Source organism: Triticum aestivum, chromosome 3B (assembly GCF_018294505.1).
Source record: "Triticum aestivum cultivar Chinese Spring chromosome 3B, IWGSC CS RefSeq v2.1, whole genome shotgun sequence".
Taxonomy (NCBI): domain Eukaryota; kingdom Viridiplantae; phylum Streptophyta; class Magnoliopsida; order Poales; family Poaceae; genus Triticum; species Triticum aestivum.
Genome location: NC_057801.1, coordinates 468,707,028 through 468,729,926, shown reverse-complemented (window position 1 = coordinate 468,729,926; position 22,899 = coordinate 468,707,028). Strand labels below are relative to the sequence as shown.

At 43.4% G+C, this 22,899-nt stretch overlaps 1 pseudogene across 1 annotated transcript; it reads left to right on the top strand.

Moving 5' to 3' along the window:
- Positions 1-6,917: 6,917 nt before the first annotated feature.
- On the top strand, positions 6,918-12,800 carry LOC123070419 (uncharacterized; annotated as a pseudogene). Its single transcript, XR_006433663.1, has 7 exons — positions 6,918-7,230; positions 7,347-7,479; positions 7,898-8,001; positions 9,237-9,408; positions 9,493-9,627; positions 9,702-10,062; positions 10,153-12,800. The product of XR_006433663.1 is annotated as an uncharacterized protein (transcript).
- The last annotated feature ends 10,099 nt before the right edge of the window (positions 12,801-22,899 follow it).

The window sequence follows — 22,899 nt, the reverse complement described above, 5'->3', positions numbered from 1 at the left end:
CTTTTTTCTTGGGCTCATTTTGGCCTCACTTTTTTTCTTTTCTTTTTATATTTGTCCAGAGCATCATCCCGACTTGGGGGAATCATAGTTTCCATCATCCTATCCTCACTAGGACATGCTCTAATAATGAATAATGACGATCATCACACTTCTATTTACTTACAACTCAATACCTAGAACAAAGTATGACTCTATATGAATGCCTCTGGTAGTGTACCAAGACACGTGCAATGATTAGCATAGCAAGGACATCAAAAAATGGACAAGCCATGGAAATATCATGCTAACTATCTCATGATCATGCAAAGCAATATGAAAGTGAATGCTCAAGTCATCAAAACGGAAGCGGTGGAAGTTGCATGACAATATATCTCAGAATTGCTATGGAAATGCCATAATAGGTAGGTATGGTGGTTGTTTTCAAGAAGATATAACAAGGCTTATGTGTGATAGAGCATATCATATCACGGGGTTTGGATGCACCTGCGAAGTTTGCACCATATCTCGGGGTGAGAAAGGGCAATGCACGGTACCGTAGAGGCTAGCAAATTGCGGAAAGGTGAGAGTGCGTATAATCCATGGACTCACATTAGTCATAAAGAACTCATATACTTATTGCAAAAGTTTATTAGCCCTCGAAGCAGAGTACTACTACACATGCCCCTAGGGAGGGTAGATTGGTAGTAAAAGACCATCGCTCGTTCCCGACCGCCACTCATAAGGAAGACAATCAATAATAAATCATGCTCCAACTTCATAGCATAACGAGAGACTATATGTGCATGCTTCGGGAATCACAAACCTTCACACCAATATGCCTACTAACCACAACCATTTACTAGTACCTCCCATGCATTATCATCTCTATATCGCAAAACTATTGCAAGGAATCAAACACATCATATTCAGTGATCCATAAGTTTTATGTAGGATTTCATGACTAACCAAGCAAATGACCAATTCCTGTTGACTCTCTAAATAGATATAAGTGAAGCAAGAGAGTTAAATTCTTTCTACAAAAGACCATGCTCTAACAAATATAAGTTAAGCAAAAGAGCATTCTACAAACAACGGTTTTCTATGGGAAGAGTAACATGCAATCCAAACTTCAAATGATATAAGTGAAGTACGTGAAGCAATCTATAAAGCCATACTCAAAAGATATAAGTGAAGTGCAATGAGCATTCTATAAATCAACAAAGGACTATCTCATACCAGCATGGTGCATAAAAAGAAGGGAAAAATAAACACAAAAGACGCTCCAAGATTTACGCATATCACGTGAACGAAACAAAAATTGAAACATACCGATAATTGTTGAAGAAAGATGGGATGCCTTCCGGGGCATCCCCAAGCTTAGACGCTTAAGTCTCCTTGAATATTTACTTGGGGTGCCTTGGGAATCCCCATGATTGAACTCTTTCCTCTCCTCCTTCTCCTCATATTGAGACCTCCTCGATCTTTGAACACTTCACCCACACAAAACTTAACAAAAACCTCCGTGAGATCCGTTAGTACAATAAAGCAAATTACTACTTTAAGTGCTGCTGCAAACCCATTCATAATTTATTTTTCCATTATCCATATTGTATCCTAACTTCTCCATGGCTTATACCACCGATAAAGTCCATAGTTCCATCAAAACAAGCAAAACAATGCATCAAAAATAGAATATGTCAAAAATAGAACAGTTTGTAGCAATCTGAACTTTGACCATACTTCTGTAACTCCAAAAATTCTGAAAAATTAGGACAAAAATAATTTTTTTGCATAGAAGTTAGTTGAATCAAAACCAACATAGCCTCCACGATATTTATGTTCATGGTGTTTATATCCCACTCATGCTAGTATTCAATGTTAATTATCCATAATGCATGTTCATGACCATTTTCGCTCTCTAGCTGGTCGCTTCTCAACCTATTTGCTAGCCTTCACCTATACTAAGCGAGAATACTTCTTGTGCATCAAAATCCTTAAACCAAAGTTATTCCAGATGAGCCCACTATATCTACCTATATGCGGTATTACCCTGCCGTTCCAAGTAAATTTGCATGTGCCACCTCTAAAATTTCAAATGAACATCTGTTTTGTGTGCCTGGACCGCTCATGGAGCGACATGGGGTAGTCAGTATCTTCCATGCTAAGCTGGTTATTCTCATGATGAGTGTTTATTCACTCATCTTTGCACGAGAGGGGCCGGTAATAGGGATGCCCAGTCTCGAAATAAAAAATTGCAAACAATTAGACAAAACTCCCCCGGGACTGTTGTTGGTATGGACGACACCCATGGATTCGGCTAGCCATGGCTTGTGTTTGTTGGTGGAGGGGGAGTAAACCTTTACTTTTACTGCTTTTGAATCGCCGCTAGTGTATTTAACATGGAAGATATTGATAACTCTTGGTCATGACGTTGACAGGAAGGGTGCACCTCCCAAAATTATATTTATCTTTGATTTTAGCTTTGAGCTCTGACACCTCTGCAGATCCCCGCTTCCCTCTGCGAAGAGACTATCTATTTAATTTTATGTTGAGTCATCACCTTCTCAAACAAGCGCCAGACCTGATAGCACTATTGTCATCGTCATGCATTGTCTATAGTTAATGTTGAATGCATCATGACTAGATCTCTTCTACCATGAACTACAATGTTTAGTCGTTGCTTGAACTTTGGAGGTGCTCTGCATTTATATTTTGCGGTCTCAGAAAGGGCTAGCAAGATACCAATGTTGTCATATTATATCATGATTGTTTTGATGAAGTGTTGGCATTTGAGGTATCTTATTATTGCTCGCTAGTTCATTATGCCATCGATCTTTATTGCTTGCATGGTTAGTCATGGTCTTTGCTGAAAACATGGGCGCTATTTAAGCATATATAACAAGAACAAAAGAGTTTGTAAAAGTGTTCTTTATCACTTTTAGTTTGTCAACTGAATTGCTTGAGGACAAGCAATGAATTAAGCTTGGGGGAGTTGATACGTCTCCATCGTGTTGCTCTTGTTTTGAACTCTAATTTGCATGATTTGAATGAAACTAACACGGACTGACGTTGTTTTTAGCAGAACTACCATGGTGTTGTTTTTGTGCAGAAATAAAAGTTCTCGGATTTGGACAAAACTTTTTGTAGAATTATTTTGAAATAAATAAAAAATATTGGAACCAAGACCCACTAGAGGGGGGCCCTGGCTGCCCACAAGACACCAGGGCGTGCCACCCCCCTCTAGCACGCCCTGGTGGGTGGTGGGGCCCTCGAGGCCCCGCTGACCCTAATTCCGACGCTATAAAATCATATTTTTCCAGAAAAAACAGGAGAGGAAGTTTCATCGCGTTTTATGATATAGAGCCACCACCACCTCCTGTTCTTCAACGGGAGGCCAGATCTAGAGCATGTTCAGGGCTCCGGAGAGGGGGATCTTCGGTCTTCGTCATCACCAACCATCCTCCATCACCAATTTCATGATGCTCCCCGTCGGGAGTGAGTAATTCCTTCGTAGGCTCGCTGGTCGATGAGGAGTTGGATGAGATTCACCATGTGTTAATGCTTTGTTTCGGTTCTCTATTAAAAGGAGGCCTTAATATACCTTAGTTTCCTTATGGACCCCACTGCCACGGGAGGGTAGGACAAAAGATGTCATGCAAGTTCTTTTCCATAAACACGTATGACTATTTACAAAATACATGCCTACATTATATTTATGAACTGGAGCTAGTTCTGTGTCACCCTAGGTTATGACTGATATATGATGAATATCATCCAACGAAATCACCGATCTAATGCCTACGATTTTTTCACATATTTGTTCTTGCTGCATAACTATCGCTATTGCTACTATTACAACTACTACAAAACTGTTACCGATGTTACCGTTATTATTACTATCAAACTATCATATTACTGTGCTACTGATCACTCTGCTGTAGATATTTAATCTCCAGGTGTGATTGAATTGACAACTCAACTGCCAATACTTACAAATATTCTTTGGCTCCCATTGTGTCGAATCTATAAATTTGGGTTGAATACTCTACCCTTGAAAACTGTTGCGATCCCTATACTTGTGGGTTATCACACACGTACGACTCGACGACTTCCTCTCCTTCTTGATCCAGCAAGTGAGTGAGAGGAGGTAGATGAGATCTGAACCAACATGACAATGTGGTGGTGGTGGCAGCGGAATTCCGGCATGGCTTTGCCAAGCATTCACGGAACATTGAGGAGGAGTAACGGGAGGGAGACGGGGCAAGCATGGAAGGGTTGGCTGCCCCCTGCACCTCCCCACTATATATAGGGTGAGGGAGGGGCATGCAATCACTAGCCCCCCTTCCAAGGCGGGGGGCGGCGGCCAAGGGGGGAGGAGTGCCCTCCAAGCTAAGTGGAGGCCCTCCCCCTTAGGGTTTCCCCTCCCTAGGCACATGTGCCTTGTAGGGGTTGTTTCCCTTGGCTCATTAAGGCCAGGGCGCCCCCTGCAGCCCGTGCTACTGTATGGGACGTGGTGGAACCCTCCTGGGACTTTCAGACCCATCTGGAACCTTCCGGTGGCTTCCCGATACAATACCGAAAAAACAGGTTCGATCTTTACCTCCAGACCATTCTGGAGCTCCTCGTGATGTCCCGAATCTCGTCCGGGACTCCGAACAACCTTCAGACTTTCCACTATTAATATCTCAATACTACCCTAGCGCTATCGAAAGTTAAGCGTGCGACCATACGGGTTCGATAATCATGAAGACATGACCGAGAGTCCTCTCCGATCAACAATCAATAGCGGGACCTAGATGCCCATATTGGTTCCCCCATATTCCACAAAGATCTTTATCGGTTGAACCATGATGTCAAGGATGCAATTAATCCCGTATATAGTTCCCTTTGTCCGGCGATATGTTACTTGTCCGAGATTCGATCGTCGGTATCTCCATACCTAGTTCAATCTCGTTACTGGCAAGTCTCTTTACTCGTTCCGTAATACAAGATCCCATGACTAAACTCATTAGTCACATGAAGCTTCTTGTGATGTTGCATTACCGAGAGGGCTAGAGATATCTCTCCGTCACGTGGAGTGACAAATCCCAGTCTCGATCCATGCAACCCAACAAACACCTTCGGAGATACCTGTAGATCACCTTTATGATCACCCAGACGTTTGATAGCACACAAAGTATTCGTCCAGTGTCCGCGAGTGGCATGATCTCATGGTCTAAGAAACTAATACTTAACATGAATAAAGCTGTATCAAATAACTAAACAATCTGATGTTGAGCTTACGTTTGGGTCTGCCCATCAGATCATTCTCCTAATGATGTGATCCCGTTATCAAATGATAACTCATGTTTATGGTTAGGAAACCTTAACCATCTTTGATCAACGAGCTAGTCTAGTAGAGGCTTACTAGGGACACTGTGTAGTTTATGTACTCACACATGTATTTAAGTTTTCGGTCAATACAATTCTAGCATGAATAATAAACATTTATCATAAATGGGAAATATGATAATAATCAATTTATTATTGCCTTTAGGACATATTTCCAACAACAACTACCACTAGAATACTCTATGCAACATGTTTGATGTTGCAAAAAGTTTTATGTAACACGAGTTTTGTTATAAAAGTTAAGGCGCAACACATCCTCTGCCGCAAATATTTTCTACAACATTACCTTTGTTACAAAGATTTTTTTCAGAAGAAAAATAAACGTTGTGTGGTGATTGCAACAAGCATCTTGTTGCAGAAGGCCTTCTGCAACACCACTGTTGTCGCAAAGAGGTGAGCTTACATGGGTAGTTCGGACGACCATTAACGTGTTCGTCTAATGGTCGGTGGCGAATATTTTCTTATTATATGTCGCCGGGCGAAGCATAGCGTTGCCTCCGAAGATCCTGGCACCCTAGAGAAAGATGGCGCGACTAGTGTGCCCGAGGGCAAGATGTAGAGGCATCCATTCTTGGGTGCTGGACCAAGCAAGGATGAGTCCAAAGGTCCAATGTGACCCTATCTTCCCGTGCAATGGGAATTGGTGATTGTGCATCGACAATCGAATGTGTGATGACAACGCGTGCCGAATCTTTGTCTTAAATGGACATATGGCTTTCCCAACATTGTGAACCGGGTAGGAAACATGACATTTGCAAGGCTAGTCTGTGAGGACGCCCAGCCCCTAGCGGGAATTGATGGTTTGTTCTGAGAGATGGGTGTTTTATTGATGATGGAGAAGATGAATGTCACAAAGCCATCTCTCGGGGTCCTTTTATGTTACTCTCTCCATTCTAAAACAATTGAAATTATAGGTTTATCATAAGTCAAACTTGCTTAAGTTTGACCAACTCTATAGAATTTTTTTGGATATAAAATATATTTCATAAAGAATCTCACAAGACCAATTTGATGTTGTAGATGTAATTGTAATTTTCTATATATTTGATCAAACTTAAACAAATTTGACTTAGGACAAACCCAGAACTTCAATTATTTTGAAACAGAGGTAGTGATTTTTTTTCGATGTTGATGTGCTTGACCTTGATGCATATGGGTAATTTCCTGTTCGGTAAATTTATGGCTCTCTGCATCCCAATGTGCAGACTGGGGGAGAGGGTAGCCTCTTCCAAAAAGGAAACAAAATGCCCTTTTCAGGAATAATCTATTCATTCAAGCATCCATCAACATAAAATGGCCGACCACACCTGCAGGCTGCAGCGTGGCTTTGTATAAGAAGAAAAATGTGCTGGTTCAAATGAAGTGGAAGAACAAAAATTGCTAAGTGCCCTTTGTTTATGGTAAATCGCCAGGTGCCTGTCATCCTAAGATCCCCGCCAAACCCAACGGAAATCCCACCTCCATGCGGCGGTCAGGTCAATCCCCTCCCTGACGCGAATCGACAAACGGAAGCGTTGAAGAAGGCGGGGCGAAAGCGCCGCTCACGCGTCACGGAAATCCCACCCGCAAAAAAACGGTTCCGTTTCCTACCAACAAAGTCTCCTCCCCTTCCCTTGGCGGTAGCACACGCATCCGCCGCGGTAGTCCCCTTTCCAATCTACCTCACCAACGCGGAGAGGAAGCATCTTCTATAATACTCCTTCTAAAGCAGCCCCGCCGCCTCCCGACGGAGCCGATCCGATTCGACCCCGTTGGAATCTAGCCGGGGCGTTGCGTGGTGCTGCCGCGCGCGGGGAAGATGCACAGGAGCAAGGGGAAGCTGTCGGGCGTCCTCAGCAAGGGCTTCAAGCCCGACAAGTGGTCAGTCCAGATCGTCTCTGCTCGCCGGTTCCTGCTTCTTCCTTCTCCGCTGGTTTCCGTGGGTGCGAGATTGAACGCTTGCTTTTGCTTTTGTTTTTGTTTTTGTGGCGTCTCAGCAAGATTGCCCTCAAGATGGCCATGGCGCGGATCAAGCTGCTGCGGAACAAGAAGGAGGTGCAGGTGTGCCAGATGCGCCGCGAGGTCGCGCAGCTGCTCGACGGCAACCAGGACCAGACCGCGCGCATCAGGGTACGCCTCGATTCCCCCCACCCTCCACCATGCTCATGTCATCCTAGTACTACTAGCACAGGTCGTCCAATTGATGATGTAATTGTGTGGACGAACGGAGTACTCGATTACGGGGATAAAGTCCACTCTAGACGTTTCTACTCGAACATTGGTGAAGTGGCTATAATCTGGAGAGCATAGAAATAATATGGCCACTGCTGTTTCGTTTAGGTGATTGGTCTTCCACACCACATGCCTTTCTTGGGTTCATTAGCCCAATATTTGGTCCATTGTGTTGATCTATCTTCCCTGTTACATACTTACATTATGTTATGGCCAATTTCTGTGCTCAACTGTGTCTGATCGCTTGACGCGCGAAATTCTGTGGTTTTGTATGGCATTTTCTTCTACTACTGACCTATGTCATCCACCCCCACAGGTTGAACATGTCATAAGGGAAGAGAAGTTCATGCAAGCATATGACTTGATTGAAGTGTACTGCGAACTTATAGTGGCACGCATGTCCATTATTGATTCACAGAAGTAAGCCAAGTTTATATTTCTTGTCTGTAAACTAGTACTTACTGGTCCATATGTCTTTATCTGATGTCTGAAATTGCTTTCTTATCATTAAGAGAAGCAGACACACAGTTTATAGTTTGAGGAGTATCACTTCAATCTCATTTTTGGACTATTTCTGTAGTTGATAGGGTAGGAGTTATCTTTTATCCATTATCAGCGAACTAGGGTATGGTTTCTTGGGTAATGAGTTACCTTTTATCTTTTTCCTTAATGGCACATCATGATTTAGCTGGACTCTTCTGAGCTTATAAAAACCGCTGCATATTATTCATGTAGAGTCCTTTCCAGGGTAACCTGAAAACTAAGGGTGTTTGAATGACCCCAGTTTACCCTAACAAATATTGGCCATGACCAAACTGCAGGCACGATTTTTGGTGCCAGAAAAATAATGGACTAAACACGGGTGAGCCAAAATTTGGCTCGGTGATGCTGACCAGGTAGTCATACAGATAGGAAGAATGATTCATCAACAAAACTTTGTTCCAATTTTCACTAAATTTCTATTGAACACCCCTGTGCAAGTGTGTAAGCGTGAGCACCAGGATTTAGACCCTGGTGGGTGAAATTGTACCCCCATAACTGCACCAACCCAACAAGAGGCGGTTCTCGCTGACCATGACTTTGTTGAAGGTTGGAATAAAAGCTTGCCAAATCCCTGGGCCATGCCAAATAATGGCACCAATCCAAATGATGACCAAAATTTAGGGTATCGCTGAATTTTGGTGGTTCACTGGAGCTTGCCCGGTGCACTGGTGCAGCCAATCTGGATAAAAAGTGACATGCTCCTTTCTTTTTTCATTGCAAGCCCATATGTTAAATTGTTATTCAGTTCAGAAGGTACTGCAAGTCTTGAATAATTGAAATATTGACAATCTGTTTCTCAAGCCAAGTGCCACCACTGACATGAAAGATCAGTCCCTTCAGGAAAGTTGCACTTGCATGGAGCTTCTTTATCAGCAATTTACAGCATAATTCTGTTATAGTTATTGAGGACTTGTGCGCTTCTCTGGTAAACTTAAAAACATTAACAAATATCACAGGAATATAATCATCAAGTCTAAAACAAATTGAAACTATTGTTGATTGAATAGACATTTATGTTGGTCCTATTTTCTGCTGTGCTCTCATGGCACATATCTATTTCTGCCCTGAATATTCTGTACTTACAGTTACATGTTTGTTTGCCTGAAATCTAGGACTTGCCCTATTGATCTGAAGGAGGCAATAGCGAGTGTTATATTTGCATCAATGAGATGTTCAGATGTCACAGAACTAGCAGATGTTCGGAAGAATTTCACAAGCAAGTATGGGAAAGAATTTGCCACATCAGCTCTTGAAGTGCGACCTGACAGTGGTGTAAACCGTCTGGTATTTTTCTGCTTTTCAGTTTTTGAATTGGACGAAGGTTTTGCAGCTGTACACATTTTAAAACAATTATTACTGTGCATACAGGTAATCGAGAAGCTCTCAGCAGGAGCACCGGATGTACAGACTAAAACCAAAACCTTGAGCTCAATTGCGGCAGAGCACAACATAAAATGGGAGCCAAAAGCATTTGAGGAGCAGAAGCAAAATGAAGATCGGATGGTAAACTGACAGACCTGAATTGTTTTTTAGGTTGAGTATTTTGGCTCTAACCTGATCTATTGTCTGTCATGTAGTATGGATCAACATATTCTGGAGGAAACATTCCAACTTCGGGGTCACCTGCTTCTAGCGTGCCAACTCCTCAACCTGCAGCAGCTCCCTATTCATCTGTTCAACCAGCCACTTCTCGTGTGCCTGCAGGACCTTCTTATGAATCTTCTGAAGCTCCAGCTAATAGAAACCCACATGGCACTGCCAACTCTAATGCTTCCACACAGGAAAATAGAAGGGGTTCGGATGCTTCAGTGCCTCCTAGCTTCCAACATGGTGCAACTACTTATTCCTCAGCAAATATTCCTGGATCTAACAACTACTCTAATACTGGGAGTTCAAGTGTTTCTAGACCTCACTCCCAATTTGGCTCAACAGTTCCAGGTACGATTGTAGGTTGTACTTCTTTTTAATATCGTCACTTTTTAATGCTTTGGTATTCTTCGTACTTACTAGTTTATTTTATCTTTGCAGACTCAGTATCCAGGACTGAAGAGATCAACCGACCTAGGGAAAGGAAGTCTTCAGCTAGTGGTTCCAATTGGAATGTGGAATTCAAGGATGCAGCATCTGCAGCCCAGGCAGCAGCAGATTCTGCAGAGATGGCAAGCATTGCTGCCAGAGCTGCTGCCCAACTTGCTAGCCGTGGAAACTTCTATGCAGACCAAGATACTGGTTCTTATGAATCAACTGCTTATATGAATGACACTACACCCAGGAAGCAACAAGCTGGACGTTTGATGAAGGATGGTAAGAGTTTTAATGAGCAGAGTTCAGGTATTAATGATCCAAGGATGATCTCAAGTAGTACAAGAAAAAATGAAGAAAAGCAGAAACAAACCGTGCGAGTAGCAAGAATATGTCAACTCCTTACTCCTCTCAGCTCCACTCGTATGCTCCTGAAAGCCATACTGATCATGACATGCCAACTGAACCACATCATGCTCATTCATCTGAGCCTCCATATTTTAATGATTCGTCTGAGCCTCCATATTTTGATGATTCATCCGAGAAAGAAAGCAATATCAGAAGACCTGAGGATCACCCGTTTGATTTGCATGAGGAAAGGTTGCCAGATGCTGGATTTGATTGGCACCACACCAAGGATATAGGAAGCAGGCAAGCTAGCTTTGATCAAGAGAGCAGGAATAACCACTATAGTAATTTTAGTGCTTCCCACGGTGGCAGCAGTACGTCTTGGGACAACCAGAATGATAAAGCTGGAGCTGATTCTTCAGCTGTTTTATTCGATGAATATGACCATGATGTTCAAGAAGAGAACTTGTTGGATCATTTCTCTTCAAAACATACTGAAGAGCTGCCAACTGTGCAGGACCACAAGGGATTCTCAAGTGCAGATTGGAGTCAGCAGCCTAGAAGTGAATCTCCGGTTGATCATAGCACTTCAACTCTCTTTTCAAGAACAGAAACACAGCCATCTTATGATTTAGGAGCAAACAAAGAAGAGGACATTCCCCTGAATGATACTAGACCACCTACTTTTGATTCAGATGGTGTTAGTTCTGACGAGGAAACAAGTACAGACATGCATATCTTAAGGACCCATTCAAGAGGATCTGATTACTCGGAGAACAAAATGTTCAATAAGAATTCTGGAAAGTCTGTTCCTGATGTTATTGAAGATCATGAATCTAGGCCCAGCAAGCAATACCAGAATCCACCAGGTTCTGATGTATTCCGCAAGGAGCAAAACAGTGATGGTTCACCTAGATATGACTATTCGGGGGCACAGGAGAACTTGGGTCGTCTGCAAAGCAGAGATTATGATCTTTCAGAAGAAGAAACAGAACCACATAAATTGAAAGGTACATCCTCAGGGATAACAGGAGCAAATGAGAATCGGCCCTCGCCCTTCCGCATGCCAACTTCAGCAACATCTGATGACAGCGATGACGGTGATCTTGGCCTGAATTATGGAAGGTTAACTCCTGGACTAAGAAACAAACTCAGGCAAGGTCCACAATACAAAATTTCTGGGGATAACTTGCTGCGAAAACAGTCCTTAGAAGGAGCTCCTGCCAGCATTGAAGAATCAGTGCATTTCAAAGAGAATGACCCATCATCTGAACAGATGGGTGATACTCCTAAAGGTTCACGCGCAACCAAGAATTCTTTTGGTGCAAATTACCACAGTGAACATCTCGATGGGAGACATACTGTTGGCAAACCTTTGGAATCGAGATCATCCATGACGAGGAACGACTTCTATTCAGGTGATACAGGGAAGTTATCTGAACGATCTGGCAGTCCAATTTCTAGCCCAGCCAAGACTTCTGTTAGGGAAAATTCTATTCAAGAGCCACATCTTGAAAGACCGGGTAGTGGGGTGCGCAGGGAAAGTAGATCAAGAACTGTCAGAACTTTCTTTGATTCAGATGAGAGCGAAGAAGAATTGGAACGACGCCGGTCTGGCCGGACAAAGTTGTCTAAAGAGCAGATACAATCACGGAGGACCAGGGAGGTAGCACCCGATACAAAGAGAGATGGCCGAGCCCGGGCTGGAGCACCGTATGCTGTTGAAACTGAAAGCATGCCAAAAAGCCCTGCTAAAGCATTCTCCAACTCGAGTACTGAACAAAGAAAAGCAGCACCTGCATACTCCAGGGTTTCAGTACAGCAATCTTCGCCAAATCCTGTGCGCATTGAACCTCCCACAGCTAGAGACAGGTGGCAAGAAGATGAACCGGAGGGAAGTTCTTCTCCAGAAAACGAGGGAAACAGAGAGACCTCAGCAGAGACCCTGAAAGTAAGCACCCCAACAGCTGGTCCTGCCCATGTTCACCCCAAGCTTCCAACAGACTATGATTCTTTCGCTGCACATTTTAAGTCGCTCCGAACCAATCGCCGTTAGGGATACACATACATGTATACGGTTTGAGAAACTTCTGCTGAGATGTGTACAGTATAGAAACACACTGGTTGGAGAGACTTATTGTGCCCTGGTATTTTTTTTGTAAGGACACCAATTCTTTCATTCTCTTTTGGCCTCAGATATACAGCGTCTTTGATAGGTTATGTTTTCCTTATAGTGTTGTAATAATCACATTATGCGCACATATGTACAGAACTTGGGGTTTCGTTCAAATTTGTTTGTTTAACTCCATTGTGACTCAAGCTCAGACCTTGTTTGTGTGGAGAGGAATTATTGGCCTGCAGTTTATTAGTTTTCCTTGAGAGCAGAGTGCTCCTTTCACTTCAAATTTGTCTCTTCGGACAAACTTCGGAATTGCTACCCGTTCACCCCGCGTGAAGATTTGCTTGGCAGCAGTGGTACAATTGCAGCAGAGGTTTGGATGGATGTCACTCTAATCACTAGAACATGATGTGCGGTTACCGGACATGTTCATCTTGACAAAAGGATAGTGTACATATTACATGTCCTAGAAAATTTAATTTACAATGTCTTAATTTGTAGCATGGACTATGATTTGTTTACAATACAAGAGGCAATCCAATCAACATATATCTGTGTAAGACAGTTTGGAGGAGATTTTGCAAATCTTCTACATATCCATGAGATAGAATGCAGATGAAGGAAAACATTAAAAAGTTGATGGTGAGACAATTCAGCACATTAACAACAATACACATAAAAATCTTTTGAGTAAAATCCACTTTGTACTTCCAACGATCACGTTTGTGACAGTAAGCACCCATTAAAAAAAATTACCCACGTGTACTCTTCTTATCAAACTTGTTTTTAACCATTGTCTTATAAAAATTGTTGACATAATGTACCACATTCATCAAACTTGTTGTCATAATGTAACACATTTAGCAAATTGTCTCCCAATTGACACAAAGGGCCCACCCATCGGGCTGACGAGGCATGCCACACAGACATGTAATGGTGGTATACACTATTTTGTCGATTTAGCTCTGGTTCAGCTGAATCAGGCGTCTCGCTCGACCGGTCCCTCTAGCACTTGCGGAAAGGGCAAGCTGAGCACGACTTTGGAGGCGAATATTGGATCTTTTTTTGGGGTAAAGGGTGAATTTACTCAAAGGTTTGGGCACTACTTCGGTAGGAGAGGTATTAGGCGGAGGTAAGATTTTTTTAAATTTACATTCCAGCGCAATTATGTTGTAGCTAGAGTTTTGGAGCAGATGTACCACGGGTAACTATGAGCATCCTTGTATAAACATCTAAATTCATGTAATGACCAATTGTGGCAGTTTTAGTAGCATCGTATGATTGAATCACGTGTTTGAAGAAACACAACTCTTTAATTGGTAATTTTTTACAAAACAAACTCAAATTTAAATTTGTCATTTAGATAAATCTTCCAAAAAAAAACCTTAAATCTACACCTCCCTTCCCCCTTCAAATGGATTCACTCAAATAGGCTATGATCTACAAATGCCCTTTTAAAAATCTTTTAAAAGGTAATCTCTAATTTACAGACCCATCAACATTAGTGATTCACTAATTGTGTTCGGCGGGGCTCAAGTTCCAAGACTAGGCTCGTCATAAAAATGCTAATGCTGACCCCGAACTAAAATAATCATTGTTATCAATTTTGTGCCTTAGCTGAAGATATTAGTTGCACGATCAAACTTCGGATTTATTTCAATTGTAAAATATCGAATTGCTATAAATAAATTTCCAAAATAAAACTTATAAGTGATAGACCCATTAACAATAGCGATGCACTTCTAGATTGATAGCAGCGTTCAATGGGATTCAAGTTCTAAGATCAGGGTTCCCCATACTAATCATTGTTATTAACTTTGCTCCTTGTTTTATTTTTTGCAAGCGATTTGTCGCCTTAATTGAAGGAACAAGTTGCTCGATCAGGCCTATAGTTTCTTTCTACTATGATACTGCTACATGCAATTTCAACTCAGAAATCCAAGAACTTGTAACGGTAAAGTGGGCAATGGGAGAACCAACATTGATTTGATCGTTAGGAGTGTAGTTGTAACCTGAAACTTCTAGGGATCAAACTCAATGTTTCGTATCGTATGTGTTTTAAGGCGGAGTATTGTTTCAGAGGGTGGGTGGGTGGGTAGTTTTTTCTTCGACTATGAGGTGCCTACAATAATTTCGTTAGGTTACTCTGAAGACTCTGGTCATTTGAAGTATATGTTCTCAAAAAGGTCAGCATGCCCGTCCTGGCATATCCAGATGCACACCATGAGTGTTTTACTTTTTTTTTCTTGGAGTCAAAGTCAAACAGGGTATGTATATGAATTTGGACATTATTGATCATATGTATGGAGGGAGATGGATGTTGGGGAACGTAGCATGCAATTTTAAAAAAAAAATCCTACGATCACGCAGGATCTATCTAGGAGATGCATAGCAACGAGAGGAGGGGGGGGTGTTGGAAATATGCCCTAGAGGCAATAATAAAATGGTTATTATAATATTTCCTTGTTCGTGATAATTGTCTATTGTTCATGCTATAATTGTGTTATCCGGAAATCGTAATACATGTGTGAATACATAGACCACAACATGTCCCTAGTGAGCCTCTCGTTGACTAGCTCGTTGATCAATGGATGGTTACGGTTTCCTGACCATGAACATTAGATGTCATTGATAACGGGATCACATCATTGGGAGAATGATGTGATGGACAAGACCCAATCCTAAGCATAGCACAAGATCGTGTAGTTCGTTTGCTAGAGTTTTTCTAATGTCAAGTATCATTTCCTTAGACCATGAGATCGTGCAACTCCCGGATACCGTAGGAGTGCTTTGGGTGTACCAAACGTCACAACATAACTGGGTGGCTATAAAGGTGCACTACAGGTACCTCCGAAAGTGTCTGTTGGGTTGGCACGAATCGAGACTGGGATTTGTCACTCCGTATGACGGAGAGGTATCTCTGGGCCCACTCGGTAATGCATCATCATAATGAGCTCAATGTGACCAAGTGGTTGGTTACGGGATCATGCATTACGGTAAAAGTAAAGTGACTTGCCGGTAACGAGATTGAACGAGGTATTGGGATACCGACGATCGAATCTCGGCAAGTAACGTACCGTTTGACAAAGGGAATTGTATACGGGATTACTTGAATCCTCGACATCGTGGTTCATTCGATGAGATCATGGTGGAACATGTGGGAGCCAACATGGGTATCCAGATCCCGCTATTGGTTATTGGCCGGAGAGCTGTCTCGGTCATGTCTGCGTGATTCCTGAACCCGTAGGTTCTACACACTTAAGGTTCGATGACGCTAGGGTTATTAGGAAGACTTGTATGTGATTATCGAATGTTCGGAGTCCCGGATGAGATCCCGAACATCACGAGGAGTTCCGGAATGGTCCGGAGGTGAAGATTTATATATGGGAAGTTGTCATACGGTCACCGGAAAAGTTCGGGGGCATATCGGTATTGTACCGGGGCCACCGGAGGGGTTCCGGGGGTCCACCGGGAGGGGCCACCTCTCTCGGAGGGCCTCATGGGCCGTAGAGGAAAGGGAACCAGCCCTTGGAGGGCTGGGTGCATCCCCCCTTGGGCCCATGCGCCTAGGGTTGGGGGGGGGGGAACCCTAGAGGGGGCGCCCCCTTGCTTGGGGGGCAAGCCCCCTCCCCCTTGGCCGCCCCCCTCTAGATCTCATCTAGAGGGGGCCGGCCCCCTTCCCCCTTCCCCTATAAATAGAGGGGCGAGGGGAGGGCTGACCCCACATCCAAGGCGCAGCCCCTCCCCTCCCCAACACCTCTCCTCCTCCGTTAAGAGCTTGGCGAAGCCCTGTCGGAGTACTGCCACTCCATCACCACCATGCCGTCGTGCTGCTGTTGGAGCTCTCTTCCTCAACCTCTCCTCCCCCCTTGCTGGATCAAGAAGGAGGAGACGTCACCACTCCATACGTGTGTTGAACGCGGAGGTGCCGTCCGTTCGGCGCTAGGATCATCGGTGATTTGGATCACGACGAGTACGACTCCATCAACCCCGTTCTCTTGAACGCTTGCGCTCACAATCTACAAGGGTATGTAGATGCACTCTTCTCTCTCGTTGCTAGATGACTCCATAGATTGATCTTGGTGATGCGTAGAATTTTTTTATTTTCTGCAACGATCCCCAACAGTGGTATTAGAGTTTGGTTTATGCGTAGTTTCTATGCACGAGTAGAACACAAGTTTGTTGTGGGCGTCGATATTGTCAATTTACTTGCCACTACTAGTCCTATCTTGTTTCGGCGGCATCGTGGGATGAAGCGGCCCGGACCGACCTTACACGTATGCTTATGTGAGAAAGGTTCCACCGACTGACATGCACTAGTTGCATAAGGTGGCTAGCGGGTGTCTGTCTCTCCCACTTTAGTCGGATCGGATTCGATGAAAAGGCTCCTTATGAAGGGTAAATAGAAATTGGCATATCACGTTGTGGTTTTGGCGTAGGTAAGAAACGTTCTTGCTAGAAACCTATAGCAGCCACGTAAAAACATGCAACAACAATTAGAGGACGTCTAACTTGTTTTTGCAGCATATGCCTTGTGATGTGATATGGCCAAAAGGATGTGATGAATGAAATATATGTGATGTATGAGATTGATCATGTTCTTGTAATAGGAATCACGACTTGCATGTCGATGAGTATGACAACCGTTAGGAGCCATAGGAGTTGTCTTTATTTATTGTATGACCTGCGTGTCATTGAATAACGCCATGTAATTACTTTACTTTATTGCTAAACCGTTAGCCATAGTCGTAGAAGTAATCATTGGCGTGACAACTTCATGAAGACATGATGATGGAGATCATGATGATGGAGATCATGGTGTCATGCCAGTGACGATGATGATCATGGCGCCCCGAAGATGGAGATCAAAAGGAGCAAAATGATATTGGCCATATCATGTCACTATTTGATTGCATGTGATGTTTATCATGTTTTGCATCTTATTTGCTTAGAACGACGGTAGCATAAATAAGATGATCCCTCATAATAATTTCAAGAAAGTGTTCCCCCTAACTGTGCGCCGTTGCGAAAGTTCGTTGTTTCGAAGCACCACGTGATGATCGGGTGTGATAGATTCTAACGTTCACATACAACGGGTGTAAGACAGATTTACACATGCAAAAACACTTAGGTTGACTTGACGAGCCTAGCATGTACAGACATGGCCTCGGAACACAAGAGACCGAAAGGTCGAACATGAGTCGTATAGAAGATACGATCAACATGAAGATGTTCACCGATGATGACTAGTCCGTCTCACGTGATGATCGGACACGGCCTAGTTGACTCGGATCATGTATCACTTAGATGACTAGAGGGATGTCTATCTGAGTGGGAGTTCATTATATAATTTGATTAGATGAACTTAATTATCATGAACTTAGTCTAAAATCTTTGCAATATGTCTTGTAGATCAAATGGCCCACGCTAACGTTGCCCTCAACTTCAATGTGTTCCTAGATAAAACCAAGCTGAAAGACGATGGCAGCAACTATACGGACTGGGTCCGGAACTTGAGGATCATCCTCATAGCTGCCAAGAAAGCATATGTCCTAGATGCACCGCTAGGTGAAGCACCCGTTTTCCCAGCAACTCAAGACGTTATGAACGCCTGGCAGTCGCGTAGTGATGATTACTCCCTGGTTCAGTGCGGCATGCTTTACAGCTTAGAACCGGGGCTCCAAAAGCGTTTTGAGCAGCACGGAGCATATGAGATGTTCCAAGAGCTGAAAATGGTTTTCCAAGCTCATGCCCGGGTCGAGAGATATGAAGTCTCCGACAAGTTCTACAGTTGTAAGATGGAGGAGAATGGTTCTGTCAGCGAGCACATACTCAAAATGTCTGGGTTGCACAACCGCTTATCTCAACTAGGAGTTAATCTCCTGGATGATGCGGTGGTCGACAGAATCCTCCAGTCGCTCCCACCTAGCTACAAGAGCTTTGTGATGAATTTCAATATGCAGGGGATGGTGAAAACCATTCCTGAGTATTTCAATGCTGAAATCAGCGGAGGTGGAGATCAAAAAGGAACATCAAGTGTTGATGGTCAATAAAACCACTAGTTTCAAGAAAGGCAAGGGTAAGAAGAACTTCAAGAAGGACGACAAGGGAGTTGCCGCGCACGGTAAGCCAGTTGCCGGGAAGAAGCCAAAGCATGGACCCAAACCTGAGACTGAGTGCTTTTATTGCAAGGGAAGCAGACACTGGAATCGGAACTGCCCCAAGTACTTAGCGGACAAGAAGGCCGACAACACCAAAGGTATATGTGATATACATGTAATTGATGTTTACCTTACCAGTACTCGTAGTAGCTCCTGGGTATTCGATACCGATGCGGTTGCTCATATTTGTAACTCAAAACAGGAGCTGCGGAATAAGCGGAGACTGGCGAAGGACAAGGTGACGATGCGCGTCGGGAATGGTTCCAAGGTCGATGTGATCGCCGTCAGCACGCTACCTCTACATTTACCTACGGGATTAGTTTTAAACCTCAATAATTGTTATTTAGTGCCAGCTTTGAGCATGAACATTGTATCTGGATCTCGTTTAATACGAGATGGCTGCTCATTTAAATCCGAGAATAATGGTTGTTCTATTTATATGAGAGATATGTTTTATGGTCATGCCCCGCTGGTCAATGGTTTATTCTTAATGAATCTCGAACGTGATGTTACACATATTCATAGTGTGAATACCAAAAGATATAAGGTTGATAACGATAGTCCCACATACTTGTGGCACTGCCGCCTTGGTTACATTGGTGTCAAACGCATGAAGAAGCTCCATGCTGATGGACTTTTGAAGTCTCTTGATTACAAATCATTTGACACATGCGAACCATGACTCATGGGCAAAATGACCAAGACTCCATTCTCCGGAACAATGGAGCGAGCAACCAACATATTGGAAATCATACATATTGATGTGTGCGGTCCAATGAGCATTGAGGCTCACAGAGGCTATCATTATGTTCTCACTCTCACTAATGACTTAAGTAGATATGGGTATGTCTACTTGATGAAACACAAGTCTGAGACCTTTGAAAAGTTCAAGGAATTTCAGAATGAGGTAGAGAATCAGCGTGACCGAAAAGTAAAGTTCTTATGATCAGATCGCGGGGGAGAATATTTAAGTCACAAATTTGGTACGCACTTAAGGAAATGTGGAATCGTTTCACAACTCACGCCTCCTGGAACACCTCAGCGTAACGGTGTGTCCGAACGTCGTAATCGCACTCTATTGGATATGGTGCGATCTATGGTGTCACTCACCGATTTACCGCTATCATTTTGGGGATACGCACTAGAGACAGCTACATTCACTTTAAATAGGGCACCGTCTAAATCCGTTGAGACGACACCGTATGAATTATGGTTTAGGAAGAAACCTAAGCTGTCATTTCTAAAAGTTTGGGGATGCGATGCTTATGTCAAGAAACTTAAACCTGAAAAGCTCGAACCCAAGTCGGAAAAATGCGTCTTCATAGGATACCCTAAGGAAACCATTGGGTATACCTTCTACCTTAGATCCGAAGGCAAGATCTTTGTTGCCAAGAACGGGTCCTTTCTGGAGAAAGAGTTTCTCTCGAGAGAAGTAAGTGGGAGGAAAGTAGAACTTGACGAAGTACTGCCTCTTGAACCGGAAAGTAGCGCAGCTCAGGAAGATGTTCTGTGGTGCCTGCACCGACTAGAGAGGAAGTTAATGATGATGATCAAGGTACTTCGGATCAAGTTGCTACTGAACTTCGTAGGTCCACAAGGACACGTTCCACACCAGAATGGTATGGCAACCCTGTCCTAGAAATCATGTTGTTAGACAACGGTGAACCTTTGAACTATGAAGAAGCAATGGCGGGCCCAGATTCCAACAAATGGCTTGAAGCCATGCAATCCGAGATAGGACCCATGTATGAAAACAAAGTATGGACTTTGACAGACTTGCCCGATGATCGGCGAGCGATAGAAAATAAATGGATCTTTAAGAAGAAGACGGACGCGGATGGTAATGCTACCATCTATAAAGCTCAACTTGTCACTAAGGGTTATCGACAAGTTCAAGGGGTTGACTACGATGAGACCTTCTCACCCGTAGCGATGCTGAAGTCCGTCCGAATCATGTTAGCAATTGCCGCATTCTACGATTATGAGATATGACAAATGGACGTCAAAACGGCATTCCTTAACGGCTTCCTTAAGGAAGAATTGTATATGATGCAGTCGGAAGGTTTTGTCAATCCTAAGAATGCTAACAAGGTATGCAAGCTCCAGCGCTCCATCTATGGACTGGTGCAAGCATCTCGGAGTTGGAACATTCGCTTTGATGAGATGATCAAAGCGTTTTGGGTTTTTTGCAGACTTATGGAGAAGCCCACGTTTACAAGAAAGTGAGTGGGAGCTCAGTAGCATTTCTCATATTATATGTAGATGACATACTTTTGATGAGAAATGATGTAGAACTTTTGGACAACATTAAGGCCTACTTGAATAAGTGTTTTTCAATGAAGGACCTTGGAGAAGCTGCTTACATATTAGGCATCAAGATCTATAGAGATAGATCGAGACGCCTCATAGGTCTTTCACAAAGCACATACCTTGATAAGATATTGAAGAAGTTCAATATAGATCGGTCCAAGAAGGGGTTCTTGCCTGTGTTGCAAGGTGTGAAATTGAGCTCGGCTCAATGCCCGACCACGACAGAAGATAGAGAAAAGATGAGCGTCATCCCCTATGCCTCGGCCATAGGGTCTATTATGTATGCCATACTGTGTACCAGACCTAATGTAAACATTGCCGTAAGTTTGGTAGGAAGGTACCAAAGTAATCCCGGCATGGAACACTGGACAACGGTCAAGAATATCCTGAAGTACCTGAAAAGGACTAAGGATATGTTTCTCGTTTATGGAGGTTACGAAGAGCTCGTCGTAAAGGGTTACGTCGACGCTAGCTTCGACACAGATCTGGATGACTCTAAGTCACAAACCGGATACGTGTATATTTTGAATGGTGGGGCAGTAAGCTGGTGCAGTTGCAAGCAAAGCATCTTGGCGGGATCTACATGTGAAGCGGAATACATGGCAGCCTCGGAGGCAACACATGAAGCAATCTTGATGAAGGAGTTCATTACCGACCTAGGAGTTATTCCCAATGCGTCGGGGCCGATGACTCTCTTCTGTGACAACACTGGAGCTATTGCCCTCGCCAAGGAGCCCAGGTTTCACAAGAAGACCAGGCACATCAAGCGTCGCTTCAACTCCATTCATGAAAATGTTCAAGATGGAGACATAGATATTTGCAAAGTGCATACGGATCTGAATGTCGTAGATCCATTGACTAAACCTCTTCCGCGAGCAAAACATGATCAACACCAAAACTCTATGGGTGTTTGATTCTTCACAATGTAACTAGATTATTGACTCTAGTGCAGGTGGGAGACTGTTGGAAATATGCCCTAGAGGCAATAATAAAACGGTTATTATAATATTTCCTTGTTCATGATAATTGTCTATTGTTCATGCTATAATTGTGTTATCCGGAAATCGTAATACATGTGTGAATACATAGACCACAACATGTCCCTAGTGAGCCTCTAGTTGACTATCTCATTGATCAATGGATGGTTATGGTTTCCTGACCATGGACATTAGATGTCATTGATAACGGGATCACATCATTGGGAGAATGACGTGATGGACAAGACCCAATCCTAACCATAGCACAAGATCGTGTAGTTCGTTTGCTAGAGCTTTTCTAATGTCAAGTATCATTTCCTTAGACCATGAGATCGTGCAACTCCCGGATACCGTAGGAGTGCTTTGGGTGTACCAAACATCACAACGTAACTGGGTGGCTATAAAGGTGCACTACAGGTACCTCCGAAAGTGTCTGTTGGGTTGGCACGAATCGAGACTGGGATTTGTCACTCCATATGACGGAGAGGTATCTCTGGGCCCACTCGATAATGCATCATCATAATGATCTCAATGTGACCAAGTGCTTGGTTACGGGATCATGCATTACGGTACGAGTAAAGTGACTTGCCGGTAACAAGATTGAACGAGGTATTGGGATACCGACGATCGAATCTCGGGCAAGTAACGTACCGTTTGACAAAGGGAATTGTATACGGGATTACTTGAATCCTCGACATCGTGGTTCATTCGATGAGATCATCGTGGAACATGTGGGAGCCAACATGGGTATCCAGATCCCGCTGTTGGTTATTGGCCGGAGAGCTGTCTCGGTCATGTCTGCGTGATTCCCGAACCCGTAGGGTCTACACACTTAAGG